The 14725-nt window shown below is 34.9% G+C and overlaps 1 long non-coding RNA gene across 5 annotated transcripts in view; it reads right to left on the bottom strand.

Moving 5' to 3' along the window:
* Nucleotides 1–14725, bottom strand: part of LOC111928123 (uncharacterized) — a 356375-nt gene that overhangs the window by 57565 nt on the left and 284085 nt on the right. For 4 of the 5 annotated variants that reach the window (XR_015287224.1, XR_015287225.1, XR_002863924.2 and 1 more), the window contains 2 exons: nt 4593–4790; nt 984–1077 (listed from right to left, as the gene is read on the bottom strand). This is a non-coding gene — a long non-coding RNA (uncharacterized LOC111928123). Of the gene's footprint in view, nt 1–983; nt 1078–4592; nt 4791–7722; nt 7832–14725 lie in introns of those variants that run through there. The other variant, XR_015287230.1, reaches the window with a different exon arrangement.

Genomic DNA, 14725 nt, shown 5'->3' with positions numbered 1-14725 from the left:
AATATATTAAGACTTTTTTGCTCATGTTTTTAAGTGACTTTTCCTGAACTGATAGCATGCTAGCTAAAAAAATGAACTTATTCCTTACTACAAGTTTTGAACCTCTACTGATAAGGAGCTTGCAAGTATTTTGAAAAGTCAAGATAAGCTGGAAAACAGAAATAAAAATATAGATGTCACAATCTTCACGAAAGGTTATGAAAACAGCTTCTGTCAGTTACTAGTCAGTAGCAGAATGGCTGTATTACTAATCCCACAGCATGACCTACAGCATGCGGCAGGAAAATCACAGCACATCAAAACGAATAGGACCAAATATAATAAGAAGCTCTGATTTCATACAGTAAAATTATTTATGGAGAAGTTATATTGTACTGAAGATTTTTTTGTGCACTGTATTCCTAAGAATTGGATACTTCTTATGTTTAAAAAAAAACATGCTTGGTCTTTGATGGACAATTTTTTTCAAAAAATTGATCAGTGGTAGATGAATTATCATCAAAAACCTGATGCAGCTTTGAGTAGGGGAGAACGCTCCACCTTTTCCTCATTTCCCAGTGTCTGTGTTTCAGCCTGTTCCAAAATATTTCTTTGGAAAAAACAAAGAAAGATACTTCACTTATTACATTGCATTGATAATGCAATTGTAGCAAAACTAGATCTGTTTCCTTCCACTAAAATGCAAGGGATAACTACTACTTACTTATGCAATGAAGTTGAAATCAAATAAATAATTCCTGTTATTGGTCTCCCAAAAAATATAACAGTTTTAATATATGGTGTTAGGGCTCCTGCTGTGTTTCTCTGAGGCTTTTTCATACCAGAGAATGAACAAAACTCTATTATGGAATCAAAGTAAATAACATCCCAGATATTACTTGTTGTCCCCCCGAAACAAGAAGTTATTGTAGCACAAAATAATACAATTTATTTTAAATAACAGAAGATAAAAATGAAGGGGAAGTGGAATAAAGTTCACTGACCTTTTTCCACAGTTTTCATCATTCTTCTGATTTATGGTAAAGATCAATGGTAAACCACATGTGGTTTAGTTACATCCTCTGAAATTGTTTGAATCTGTAGGAGATAAATAAAAAAAATATCAAGCTCAGAACTGTGAAATGTTCACTTTGTCTAAAGATCATTTCCATATTTAATCAGACTGCAGGGATGATTTTTAAAATGTCATGGATTTTTCAGATTGACAAGTTTCTTCACATTAGAATGTCTTCCCTTTTAGAGTGAAAAATCTGTTGTTTTCCTTTCTTCAGCTTATCTCCTATAACTTGATTTATTATTCAGCATTAGCTGCCAAAGCAGTACAAGGGCTTTATTTGGAATGAAGCTGAGTATGGACGTGACAAGTTTTCTGTTCCCATTGTTTTGCCCGAATAAGTCCTGAAAAGTTCCAATTTCCTCTCTGTGCATTGGCTCTTGAGGCAGCAAAAACACACACATGGATGGGAAGGAAAGCCTTTGAATCTACTGAGAACAAAGAAATGAAACACATTTGAAAAAATAGCCAAACTTCCACTGACAGGATGAGCCTTACAGATTATTCTAAGTGTGGATTGTTTAACTTCTGAGGGAGTGTTTCTCTTTCACACTTTTTCTAATAAGTAAAAGAAACTTTCCCAGTAAGTTAATGGAAAATGTCTGGAGGCCAGCTGAAATGGTGGATTCCTCAAATTTTAACTTTCAGAAAGAATTGAGGAAGAGGGAAAATAGCTATTACATTCCTGAGTCCCTGTAAATTAATTACAGTAAAAATCATATAACATTTGTTTAAATTATGCTTTAGGTAATTTCAATCTGAGCGTTGGTGCCTTTAAGAATTAACTATTCATGTGCTGGTTTATATTCTCTATGGTTTGCTAACAAACTTAATGGTTTCCAAGAGTATGTAAGAAAAAGGGAGAAGTTGAGAGTAACAAGTTGTACATAAACATAAGTGTGATGTTTTTAGCCTCATCAATAATGGGAACCTGTTGATATTTTAAACAATTATCTAATTGGTAAAACGAAGCATTTGAAAGCATAAGAAAATGTTAATGCTAATGAAACATGCAAACATGAAAATGCTAATGAACATGCAAACAAAAGAGTCTAGGAAATTTCATGTTTGGATTCCTATTTGCCCTTGTGTTCAAGTATCTTTAAACTGAAATTATCTAAGGGTTTCAGCTTTCAAGCCTTTCATTTTCTCTCCAGCTTTAAAAACATCTAAAATTTTGTTGTATCTGGAACCTGCAAAGGTTTTTATTTTTTTTTTTTCCTCTGAGAAAAGTTGTCTGAATTAAAACATTTAATGGAATTTATCAACTGCTCTAGCCTATAAAACCCAAGTGTGTGTTCTTTTATTAGAGAATCATAAATGTTGATACCATTCACCTACAGAGTAATATGAAAGCAATAAACTGCAGCTATTCCTTTCCCTTTCAGCTATTTCCAGGAGACCATAATAAGCAGAAAATAAGCATTAGTAAATTTTAATACCCTATTTTATTTTTTATTCAAATTAAATTTATCTTAATAGAGAAATATTTTATTTATCTTTTTTTCCCAGCTACTTTGAGTAAAGAAACATTTTTGGAAGTAGACCTCTCATGAGTTCTCCAGAATTAGTTTAAGAAATGTGAAGCTGGATAAAAGTGAGGGTTTCTCCCATTCACTGTATTTTTAATATGCAATTCTTCTCAAACTGTCTGAAGAATGATCTATCAAATTGAATAGCTGATCCACTTTGAACATTTAGCTCCAAAAGATAGATGACATTTTTTTCATTAGTTTAAAATTTATATGCTACAGTATCTGTCACAATAATAATAGAATCTGACAGTGCAGATCATATGGGTATTCCGCACAGCAGAGGTAATGTGTTCTTTGGAAGATAAAATGACAATTTGTTCAAATCATAGATTTTTAAATTTTAGACAAACAAGGTAGCTCTCACTCTATGTAACTCATTCTTTTAGAACAATTTCTTTGCTAACAATACTATGGCAGGATTCAGACCACCCACATTTTGTCTCTGTGGGAGTTTAACAGACTGTAGATGTCCAAGAATATCATCAGGAAAGCCTGCTCCACAGTGCTGTTTACCTCAGAGGCACAGGAGGTGCTGCTCTGAGCAGCCCTCTATTTCCCATGATCTCTAAACATCAGCTTTAGCCTATGCCCAAAACCACCCTCTGTCAGCAAAGGAGGGCCCCTGGCTCCTTCATCCTTATCCAGGGGGTCCAGCATGATACGAATGCTAAATACCTTCACCTCTTTCACAGAGACAGGGTGTTATTCAACGCAAAGCTCAGCAGTCATAACTACTTTTATTTTAAAAAAGCCCCAGCATATTGATGGAAGAAGAGCAAGGTGGATTTCCTTTGAATAACAAATAAAAGGAAGGTCAGGCTGCTAGGAACTGTAAGATCTATTATCACTGCCTGAAGGACCTTAACTATAACTCCCTTTTCCTGTCTCACCAAATTATATTTATTATTAGTACTAGTACTATTATTATTATGTAGCCAGGATCACAAAAATCCCAGAGACAGAACTAAAAAGAAAAATAAAAGAGTTTTTTTTCTCCATTATCTAGAATTTAAGACATTTGGTGATTAAAATTTTGACAGACTGATTAGCTCTACTGCTATACCTTAACGCAGCAACCTGAGCTGAGATTTGCATATGACATTTGCATCTATTTACAAAAGCTGTTTTGTTTGTACACACCTAAACATCATAATTTATCAGTCAGCAATTACTGTAGAGTACCTGTTAGGGTTTTCACACTCTGTATTCTCTTATCTAAAATCAACATGTCTGCAAAGTAATATTATTCTAATAATTTTAAAGTAAAATCTCATTTGGTTGTTCTTCCTGCTACACCTCTCACATCCAGCCCCAGATACATATCTTGAGCTTGGTGAAAAGCAGGTGTGACTGTGAAAGGTTCTTTTCCAAAGGCTTGAACCATTTTGTCCACAAATGAAATGGTACCCATGGCAACCCTTAATGCAAATGTATAAAGGCAACTTCCGATTCAACAGTGGTTGAAATTAAAGAAAACATTGCATTTTAACAGAGGATTTCCCTAGGTACCGGAGAGATTTGACAAACTCTCTGTTTGACAAACTGTACTATGTTGCATCACAGTCTCTGGTTACTATTAATTTTATCTGGACTTGTGCTATTTCAATTTTCCAGAAAGGACAACTGTCGTACTTAAATCAAAATATCTTCCCCAGCTGGCCAGTTTTCTCTGACATTTTTCTAAATTTATTTCTGATAAATTTGTAGTCCTGAGCCAAATGATTGATACCACTCTTTAAAAAAATATGCATGATTGTTAGGCAATAATTTTAACTTCACAGCAGGGTATTTTATGGATACGAAATAAGCCCCTGCTGTGCTCTAAAATTCACAGGGTGAGAGTCTCAGCACCTGTAAGCCCAGATGTACTTTTGAAAATGATGGATCTGTACTATCTTAAATTACTTACAGATCTATCCCAATACAACAAAGACAGAGAAATCTTCAAGGAAGCTGTACTTGCCAACTCTGTTTGAAAGACTTTTCCAAATATTTATAAATACCTCTTTTCTTTGCTTTCCAGCTAAGACTGGCATGTGACTTTAATCAATTGGACTTCAGTAAACTTCACACCTCTGTTCTGTAGTGGTCTGTTAAGCTGTTAAGGCTTGTGGAGCTTTGTAGGTTTTCAGATAGGCTGTTTTTGCTGACAGCAGCTGTTTCCAGTGTGCAGTAGCTCCATATAAAGGAATAACTCAGGCCTGAGGGAATAAAGTAGACGAGTAGATTTTAATAATGCTGTGAACAGTCTTAAAGAGAATTGAATTGTTTAAATATGAACACGGCTTTAATATTTAGCAAAGGGTCCAAATATTCCCATGGCTAATGTTATACAACACCCTACAGGAGGTTTTGGAGATCTAAATTGCCCTTTAAATCCCTAAATCACCTGAATGGGAAGGATTGTCCATGTTTAGACAATCTAAACAATTAGATAGTAGTTCAGAGGATGTCTAAGCCAAACCTCACTGTATGCAGAAGAAAAGGGAATGGGTGATATCCTACCCTCATCTGGGCTTAAAACTGAGACTGAGATTCACAGTCCAATATTGCTCTATTATTTACAAATCAATCATGATGGCAGCAAGAACCCTTTTTTTTCCAAATTAATTTTTATTTTTTCACTTACTTCATTGTACCTTTAGGTGTTCCTCCAGGATATAAATAACGTCTATTCTAGTCCCCCATCAGTTTCAGAGTGGTCTCAAAATACCAACCCAAATACCTTAGGAAAGATGTTCTGTCCACAAAATCGTGGCTTATTTGAACAGCAGCAACCCACATGAGAGATCTTTCTGCATCCTTATAGCTGAGACTGTAGCACGAGGCAGAAAGGATGTGTAAGGATATCTAAAGCAGAAAGGCTACATAAGGATATATAAGCCAAGCAGCCAGCAGATGTGCAAGAGAAAATTGAAGATTTCCAGACATTAAGCTGTTCTCAGACAAGAAGGGTGAATCAGGTTCAATTGTTCTTTTGGGGATGGCCTATTAATCCTTCAGCATTAAGAATCACTAAATAAAATGCACAAGTGGTCTAAAATTCAGGATGCTTTGTCCCCCAGGAATATCAAACACTCAGAGTAGAAGGCTTCTAATCTTACAACTCCATTTTATGTCCAAAAGATTGGTCTCTGGAGCTTTCTTAGACTGCAGATGCATTAGAGAACTGATCAGGACTTGGACACAAGCTGTAGGTATGGCTTTACTTACTGTATAAGTAAGTATAGTCAATGTATAGTCAAATGTATGCATGGACAAATAGCAATCTTCAAAAAAATGCCAATGAAATATCTAGGGAACAGCATGGACTGAGGACTGTTCCTAGCTGAGGGAATTTTCCCAGTATCCATGATGGCAACCCTGTTTTGGAGAGCATTTATTGAAATTATTATAACCTGAGTCATATAAGTTTTAAGGAGGGAAAGGAGTTCTCTGTCATCTCTTTCAATGTCTAAGTCTATAAAGCAAGGTTGTGGAGGTAGTGGTAATGCACATAGTCATCTGATTTTCACATCAATTATCCTTCAGTTACAGGAGTGTCTCAAAAGTACACAGCATTTTGTCTCAAAAGTACATTTATAAGCCTACAATTAATAAAACTTCCTCAGTAGGAATGAGAAGACTTTTATACACTGCAACACAAAGTGTCTGTGGTTTGAAAGTTTTCATGAATTATAACCTTATTCTCAAAATATTTTAAAACACTATGTCCAATAAGATTTCCTAGTATGCATAGTTTTATACATATTATACAGATAATAAGTTCAGCTTGAATTTTTCTGCTACTGTTTTGAAAATACAAGTAATCATACAGGTCATGATCTCTGGGTTTAATTAGGTGACCATACTGAAAACATTTTATAAAAAGACATAGATAAATAAAACAAGGTCAAAACACTAACTCATTTTCCAGGGGAGAAATGTCCTCTGTGCAATTTTTGCTAGCAAGGCACTAAGGTTGCAATAACTTTTACCAAAAGGAGTTACAACAGAAGGCTGTGAACTGGAAGAAAGATCTTACAAATGTGATACACAATTCTAAAGAGAAAAATCTAAATTGCTTGTAATTTGGCTATCTGATAACGTTGTATATGATTTATCTTTTTGTTGCAGCTGGAATCAACTGTGAAGGTAAGCTGCTGAGGAAGCAATTTACTAACCTAGTTTATTCCCATTAGACAACACTGCCTTATAATGAGTAATGGGAAAACAAGTCTCATTTTTTATGCATGATGAATCTATTTATGTAGCCTTTACAGACCCAAAAATATATAACTGCATCTATGAATACTGTACAGTCAATTCTGTTTTAATTTTTATTAATCTAAGCTCCTATGTTTAAAATAAGTGTTACCAGTAGTTTTTACAGCAAATCCTTGAAACGCGGCCTAAATTTACTAAACCTCACACTCAAATACTTGAATTTCATGTTTTCTTTGTTGGACAAGTCTTAAGTAAATACTTCATCATGAAAAATATTGCAAGATTTTCTATTACGTGAAAAGAGTGAATCTATCAAGTGGAAAAAGAAACAGCAGAAAGCTCAGAATGAGCTGTCCCTTGGAACAACTTGGCTTTTCCAATTGTTCAAAGTTTGAGGACTTTCTAAACTAGTTGTGCCTCTGTTTACTAGCTACACATGTACTATCCTCCCTAAATCTGTCTAATCTTTTTTCTAATATAATTTCCTTTTGACATTCACAATACCCCAGCATAATGAGTTCTACAATTTCAACACTAGAGATAAAAATTGTACAGCAATGTGCACAACTTGTTAAATATGAATACTTTTTTTTTTTAATTTGGAAGTACAAGGACTGTCCAGAAGGTCTACACAAGGCTTGTGCACATGCTCACTTTTCTTGATAAAGAACAGGATGCTCAGACAAGAACTGGGAAAGGAAAGCAGAAGAGAGAGACCAGCAATAAATATTTAAATGTAGAGGGTGATCTGGAAAGAGAGAAAATCTTGTAGGATGATTCAAAAGCTTTACTTGCATGTAAAGAGACTTGTTGAACCAGTCTGTCAAGCAGGCTGTCTAAATGTCCTTGTTATAATTCCAGCCTGGAGGCTGGAATATCGCCCACAGGGCATGTGTTTGCACCTCTTGCCTTCCCCCAGGCACTTACACAAGTGAGTTATGTAAAGATTTAAGGGAAAGTCTGTTTATGCTCCTTTTCATACCATTCTTTTTCACAAGTGAGAATATTTTGTTACACAAGATAGAGTTACAGAGCTGGGTGATAGCAGGATGAAGAATGTAACGGCAAAATATGGGCAGTTGAGAACGGTTCAGCTGAGATCCAGTAAATGCAGGCAATGAATAGAGTATATGTCAGAAGGCTGCCAAAAATGGCAGAATCTTAGAGAGGAAAGGTCTGTCTCACACAATCTGCCTAGGGGACATGTCAAGCAGCAAAAGTATTGTGAAGGAAGGGGCAGTGTGATAAGTTCACATGGCTTCTTCTGTTCTAAAATAGAATGGTGTTCCCTGAGAGATAAATGCATTATTCAGAAGCCATTTCAGGTCTTGGCCAAGGCTGGACTTGCGGATGCAGATAGAAGTCTGCACGCAGAAGTAACCATTTCACTGTTAGTTATTTGCAGAACACATTAATGGCAGTTAGGGAAGATTTTCAGCATAGCTAATTTCAGTGGCACTTTTTGAAAAGGAGTTGTGTGAGTGATCATTTACCTGAGCCTTTTCAGTGAGGGTATGGGAAGATACTGAAGTAAAAGGGAGAAAAAAATGTTTTTCTTCCCTGCATATTGTCCTGGAGTGACAGGACACTATTCAGAGGTTCTCTCCCAAATTTGCCCTAAACCTGGACAAATGTAGAGAAGGGAAAAGAAAACTGAAATTGGAGACTGAATCTGAAAATACCAATGCTCTATGCTACCTCTTCATTTGGTTTTCAGGCATAAAATAAACTGAGATGCAGACCTTGAGATGCAATTGAAATAGAAAATCATTGTAGCTTACAGTGGTAACCTTAATTGTAGAAAATAGAATATATGAAGAGAAGATGTAAAGCAGATGGAGAGCGATGTTCAGTGGGGAGGTCAAATTTCTGCAGATACCAACATTTTAGGGTTGTTAGTATTTAATACACATGTTAAGAAAATAGCTGAGTGCTAGAACTTGTATACATTATAAGGAAAAATATTTTGCACACTGTGTAAAATCCACGATGTTGAAAGTTTAGTTCAGTCTTCTGAACTGTACAGCTCTTGTTTCTTCTAGATATTTCGCACCTTATCTCAAGTTTTCTTCATCTTGTTTACTGAATTTTCAGTCTGCTTGCTCAGGAGATTCTTAAGCCAGAGCAAGCAGACTAAAAATTCTGTAAACAAACTGAAGAAAATGCAAGATAAGGGCTAGTGTGTTCAAAAAGAAAGAAGAGCTGCAAATACCTTGGCAAGGAATTAACTCTTCACAATATCTACATACATGCACAATATGCTATGTGTGCTTTCATCACATGCATTAGGCAGATTTTATGCCAAGTGGCAGGTGTGGTTTGTCCTACATACCATGCATAGCAGTGCATCAGTCACTCACTGTTTCCCATTTAATTAAATAGGAAAGACATAAGTAAACTGCTGACAAAGACACAATATCACAGACAGGCTTGGTGGCCTGCCACTGTACTTAATTAATTTAAAAATAATACAACTAGCTGAGAAGAGAGAGCAAAATCTCTGTAATTTTGAACCCATTTATTCTCAAGTATGTACAGACGTAATAATATCCTCATAAAATCAGATTAAGGAAATACAGATAGAGTTGTAGAGGAATACATTTTAAATGTTCTGTTACTGTTCTTTTAGAAGGTTCATTCACTGAAAATGGCTTTTGTGAGGTCTTAAGGAATAAAAAGCTCCCTCATGCACTGCTTTCAATTCTCTCTTCATCTGTTAAAACAAGCCAAGGAATGGTTTAATTTACTGTTGATCACTGGGGAGAGAAAAAAGGAATGCAAAATTTAAATGGCATTCACACACAAAGTTAATAGCTTTTATCACTCTCAGAAGGCACGTGTAGGGGAAGCATTACTTCATATAATATACAACCTGGTTTCAGCGTTATTGTCTTTAATAGTTAAAGCACTGCTGCAAACGTGCATGGACTTAAGACATAGAGTTGTCTTAACAAAGCAATAGCAGTGGGTCTTACAGTGTACTGGATTTTACTATTATCATGGAGTTATTTAGTACTTTTCATTCATAGATTTCAAATTCTGAACTAATCACCAACATAACAAACTGTCAGCAAGGGAAAAGTGCAGAAAGGTTGGGAGTGAGGCTGAGAGTTAAGAGTCTTAGACACTGAAAGTCTCACGAAAGGTGGGAGACCAATCTCCAGAATCCTAGTCTAGTGCACCTACTTACACATTGCTTCCTTCAAGGAAAAAAAAAAAAAAAAAGTAGGTTGAAGTAACAGATAAATGTGATGTGAAATAAAACCTTCACATTTCTGTGACAACCTGACAGATAACACAAAAAAGAGGGTTGGTTTTTTTTTTTACATTTCAATTTCTATCAAGGTAAAACCTGGTCAATTACTTGTTAGAGTTCATGAACAGTGCAAAAAGTTGCACAGGTGAAAGACCCCTGCCAGAGTACAGTTTATCTCCATAATTAGAGCACTCTTTTCTGCAAGTTAAGAGGACTTTATATCCTTCTGATGAATTGGTCAGGAGTTTGGCTTTGGTTAGCTCTAGAAAGAAGACAAGGAAAAAGTTGCTCATAAAAGCTAGCTGTTATCTGTTATTTATAGTAAAAGTCAGAAAATACATTTAATTTTTGATCTAATGAATAAAGTCTAGCAGAGTAATTTCACTCAGCTAATCAATTTCTGCTTTTTAAATTTCTCATTTGGAGTAACCCCATGAAATTAAACAATAACAGATATGGCAACCATTAATATTTTTTGCAACACTTGTGCAGTATCTTCTTACATAATATTTTACTTAGAAAGTGAACTATCTACCTGGCAGCATAAATTCTATGTAGGTATTCATAGTTACTCCTGCATATGTTACTATTTTTTTACTTCTGTTGTATGTTCCAGAAGGTAGGTTTTAGATTGAATGTTTCATTCAGTTTTACCAAGCTGTAAATATAAGTCTGCAGCCAAACTAACTTGATTTCAAGGAGGTTTTTAGCTCGTCATCATCTTAGGATAGAAGATTCAATTAATACGATGGGACCATAGCAGATATCCAGTAATGCTGTTACCAACTGGCTAGGTCAGCAGGATGTTTTTAGCATTTTTATGCCATAGCAAACATGGGAGAGATCCCTTTCTGTCAGAACAAATCAGCTGCATAATGCAAAGAACAGCAGCAAGAACACACAAAGCTCCAGCAGAGTTAATGCTGCTATCAATATGCTTTTCAGTTTTCTCAACAAACTACACACAGTTCCCTCCATATATTAAAAAATCTTTCCCTGCTTACATTTATTACAGTAGGTAAAAAAAAAATTTACCACTGATTCCTTCCTCTAGTAAAAAAATTATCTCTTAGGGAAGGGTGAGTAGTAGGACATCTTCATTAATACCAGGTGAATCAATTAAAATCCAGTGAATATCAGAGGTAGTAAAGACAATGTGTGAATAGCAAATAGAGCTGATTGTTACTTACATCAAACAGTGCTTATTTATATATGTTTCTATAAAACAACCTCTTCAGAGTATGACCCAAAAAAAAGAATTTATGCCTTCCAGCCCATCAGCACCATCTACTGTGACTTGACATAACAACAGTCTTTGCCACAATAAGCACAAGTTTCAGTTGTTGGGTTTTTTCTTTACATTTGTCTTTCTTGGGATTTTCTTTTTTTCCTGCTTATTGTTCCAGAACAGCCTATCAAAAAAAGGTTTTTCAGAAATTTGACATTTCTGAAACTTTTTTTCTGAAAATGTGACTATTTCTTCTTCAGAAGGAATCATCCTGCAGGCTTCAACTGGTTGAATAATTGTAGAGTCTTGAAAATGTGTAAGGTGAAAACATATGTTCTTTTTCCTTGATTTTAACTACCAGAGTTGAGGGAAATAAGCAAAAAAATAAAATTTTTAAAAAGTTTATAATTCAGCATAAACTAAGCCCCTAGAATCAATTCCTGAAAATGAAACTATAGTCCTCTCATGCCTGGTCAGTATTGAATAGGACAGATCTGGCAGAATTTCATGAGGTTATCAAGTAGATGCCAGACTTCCAACATAATCCTCCCACACAATGCATTCATAATTTTGCTCCTAAGGCAGAGAGTTCTCTTTATAGCCTAAATACCATCAGGAAAGAGGTTTAAACTATTTGATAAAGGCTAGAGATTTGCTATCTGTCACCATATCTAATTTTAGCTATATAACTTTTTCTTTTGTCTGCTTTCTTTCTTCCTTTAATTCAAAGACAGATGATTTTGCAAATCTCTCTGCAGATTTGTGTTAGACTAATGGACTCACTGCCTTTAAAAACCTTCAGTTAAATCTCATCAGTTTATTCAGATTCATTCTGGCACAATACCAATGGCTGCAGTGACTGCTCTGACTGCAGAATAATGATTGGGCAAATGAAAAGAAACAAGCTTTCTGACAGGTTTCAATAGGGCCTCTCCTGCTCTTGGTAGCATAGTGCATAGCATTTATGAACTTGTGATAAGAAAAAGAGACACTGTGATAAAACTAAACAAAAATTAGTTATGAGAAAAAAATGGTATTATTTTTTCTCATAGAAACTGATGTAAATCCTAAATTTCCCCCTTTAGTTCTCTTCAGAATGACTACTCCAGCACAAGGGACAGTAACTCAGACAACCTTGTCAATCGGCTTATTTGTGTCACTTAGGAAAGATATGCATACACGTGCTTGTCTTCATGAGTGTAGTACATTTTATATGCTTTATTTTTCAGACATTAAATCATTTAAAACAGATTTGCCATACCTGGTATATAAAACATAGATTAAAAAAAAATAAAATGATGTTAAGTAATGAGGTACAGAAAGAAATGAGGTCCTCAGCATGCTGCATATAACAGAACAGCAACCTTCCAGAAAGAAGAGAGTGAAAAACCCCTCAATTGTAAATTGACCATGTTCCTTCCTTTTCCCTCTCATTCAAGCATAAGGTGATTTTTAAAACTCTTTCCATACTTACTTTTAGTGATTTGAAATGACAAATTCCTAACATTATGTGACTCGTTGTGTGCCATTCTGGGTTATAGAATGACTACTTGTTTTTCAGGCAGACAGTCGAATCTAGGGGCACTCAGGAAATAGAAATACATAATTGAATCCTTCAAATATATAAGCAAAACAAACTAATATTTTAAATGACCTCTTCATTCTTAAAAGCCGTATATTTACTTTTGTTACTATCACAAAGTATTGGTGCAGGAACATTTTCTTTTCAGTATGTCCTTCACATTCTCCCCTGCAGTCTCTTGATACTTAATATATTCTTTTCTTTTAGCTTCCAACTCCTCTTTTACCTGTCCATCAGCTCTCCATTCCATAGATCCAAGCATGCTTTTCAGTCTTTTTTTCTTTTTTTCCTAGACAAAAGGAGGTTCTGTTTTTGATTCTTTTCACTGCAGTAAGAGGAGATGGAACTTTAATGGCTTTAATAAAACTTTTCTCCTGTACTCCAATGTTAAGTTACCTTTTCCACATACTGTATTTTGCTGTGTAAAAATTATTCTCTACTAAAGGTAAAGTTTTCCTGCTTCATAAATTTATTACATTTTTAATATTCACTAATTCATTCATACTGTATATTTTCAGTGTAGCACAGACATTAAATTACCATTATGAGGCAGGAGTTTAAATGAACTAGTCATAATCTTGAGATTAAGGACATTCACACAATAAAAACTCAGAACACAATAGTGCAACACTTACTCAAGCACTGACTGTTTTACAAAAGGCAAACAAATGTATTAATATTACATTTATACTGTATCTTTTAGAACACTGAATTTGTGGTATATATTATGAATAAAAGCTCAGATCTTTGTCCAGTTTGAAATCACTGGACTTACTACAATACATTTAATTCAATGGAATATGTCTAATTTAAATCACTGCTGGATAATGTTTTAAGCAAGACTACAGTTGGTGAGGTGGGAAGGATCTGGAGCATGTAGTGCTTTCAAAAGCATTGGCCTTTTAAAAACTGACAGAGGGTTGGATTTTCATTCAGGTAACTGATGTGTTTAAAGAATAAATTCCAAAAATGTTATCATGTGATCTCATGAAGGAAGAGTCCTTCAATATTTGAAAGAATCACTCAGTCAGCAATGGCTGGGCAATAAAAAAAATTGAAAAAGATTTGTCAGCATTAGTTCATGGATTAAAATACCCCAGATATAATTGACAAAGGTATTTGAAATGACAGCTGATATGTAAAAGCTTCAGATGAGAATGTTCCATCATTCAACTTCTGTGCTGGAAATTACTAAACAGACTAAAGACTCTTCAATCTGAAAAAAAAAGATTAATTATGGTACAGATTGAAGAGAATATAGAGTAGGGCATATGGGATCTGACATTCATGAACTGACTGGATAGGTTGTTCCCCAGCTTTTACAATGAAAGAACTATGAAGAATCAAAGAAAAGTAGCAAATTCAACAGTGATAACAAAAATAACAATTAAAACTAAAACTAATAATTCACACCACAGGTAGACTGGGAGACTTGTTGTCAAAGGTTCGTATTATTCATATAGACTGCTGGCAGTCTATATGAGATTCAGGGAAAAAAAATCAAAGAAAAAATCCACTGGGAAATAATAAATATTTCAAAGTCCCCTGTGTTGCAAAATGGAAACTGAAAAATAGAAGGAGGATACTCTTTTCCAGGAATCCTTTTACAGACATTTTTGGAAAGGGCAAGGATTAAAGGTAATGGTGAAAAATGAGAGACTTAATTGTGCTGAAAATTTGAATGTTCAAAAAACTCAATATAATAACGCAAGGTTTTTGCATTAATCTTGAAAACTCTGAGTCCTTTATTTCTCCCTGATATTTCAAGAGTTGTTTTGTCTCTTTTACCACCAGCTTTTTATCTGCTGTCAAGAGATCCTTTAGGTGCAGCCAAGTTCACTTAAGCTTTCACTGCAGGTAGAAT

Source organism: Cyanistes caeruleus, chromosome 5 (assembly GCF_971803275.1).
Source record: "Cyanistes caeruleus chromosome 5, bCyaCae1.hap1.1, whole genome shotgun sequence".
NCBI classification, from domain to species: domain Eukaryota; kingdom Metazoa; phylum Chordata; class Aves; order Passeriformes; family Paridae; genus Cyanistes; species Cyanistes caeruleus.
The sequence above is the reverse complement of the archived record's forward strand: the minus strand, read 5'-3'. Positions and strand labels throughout refer to the sequence as shown.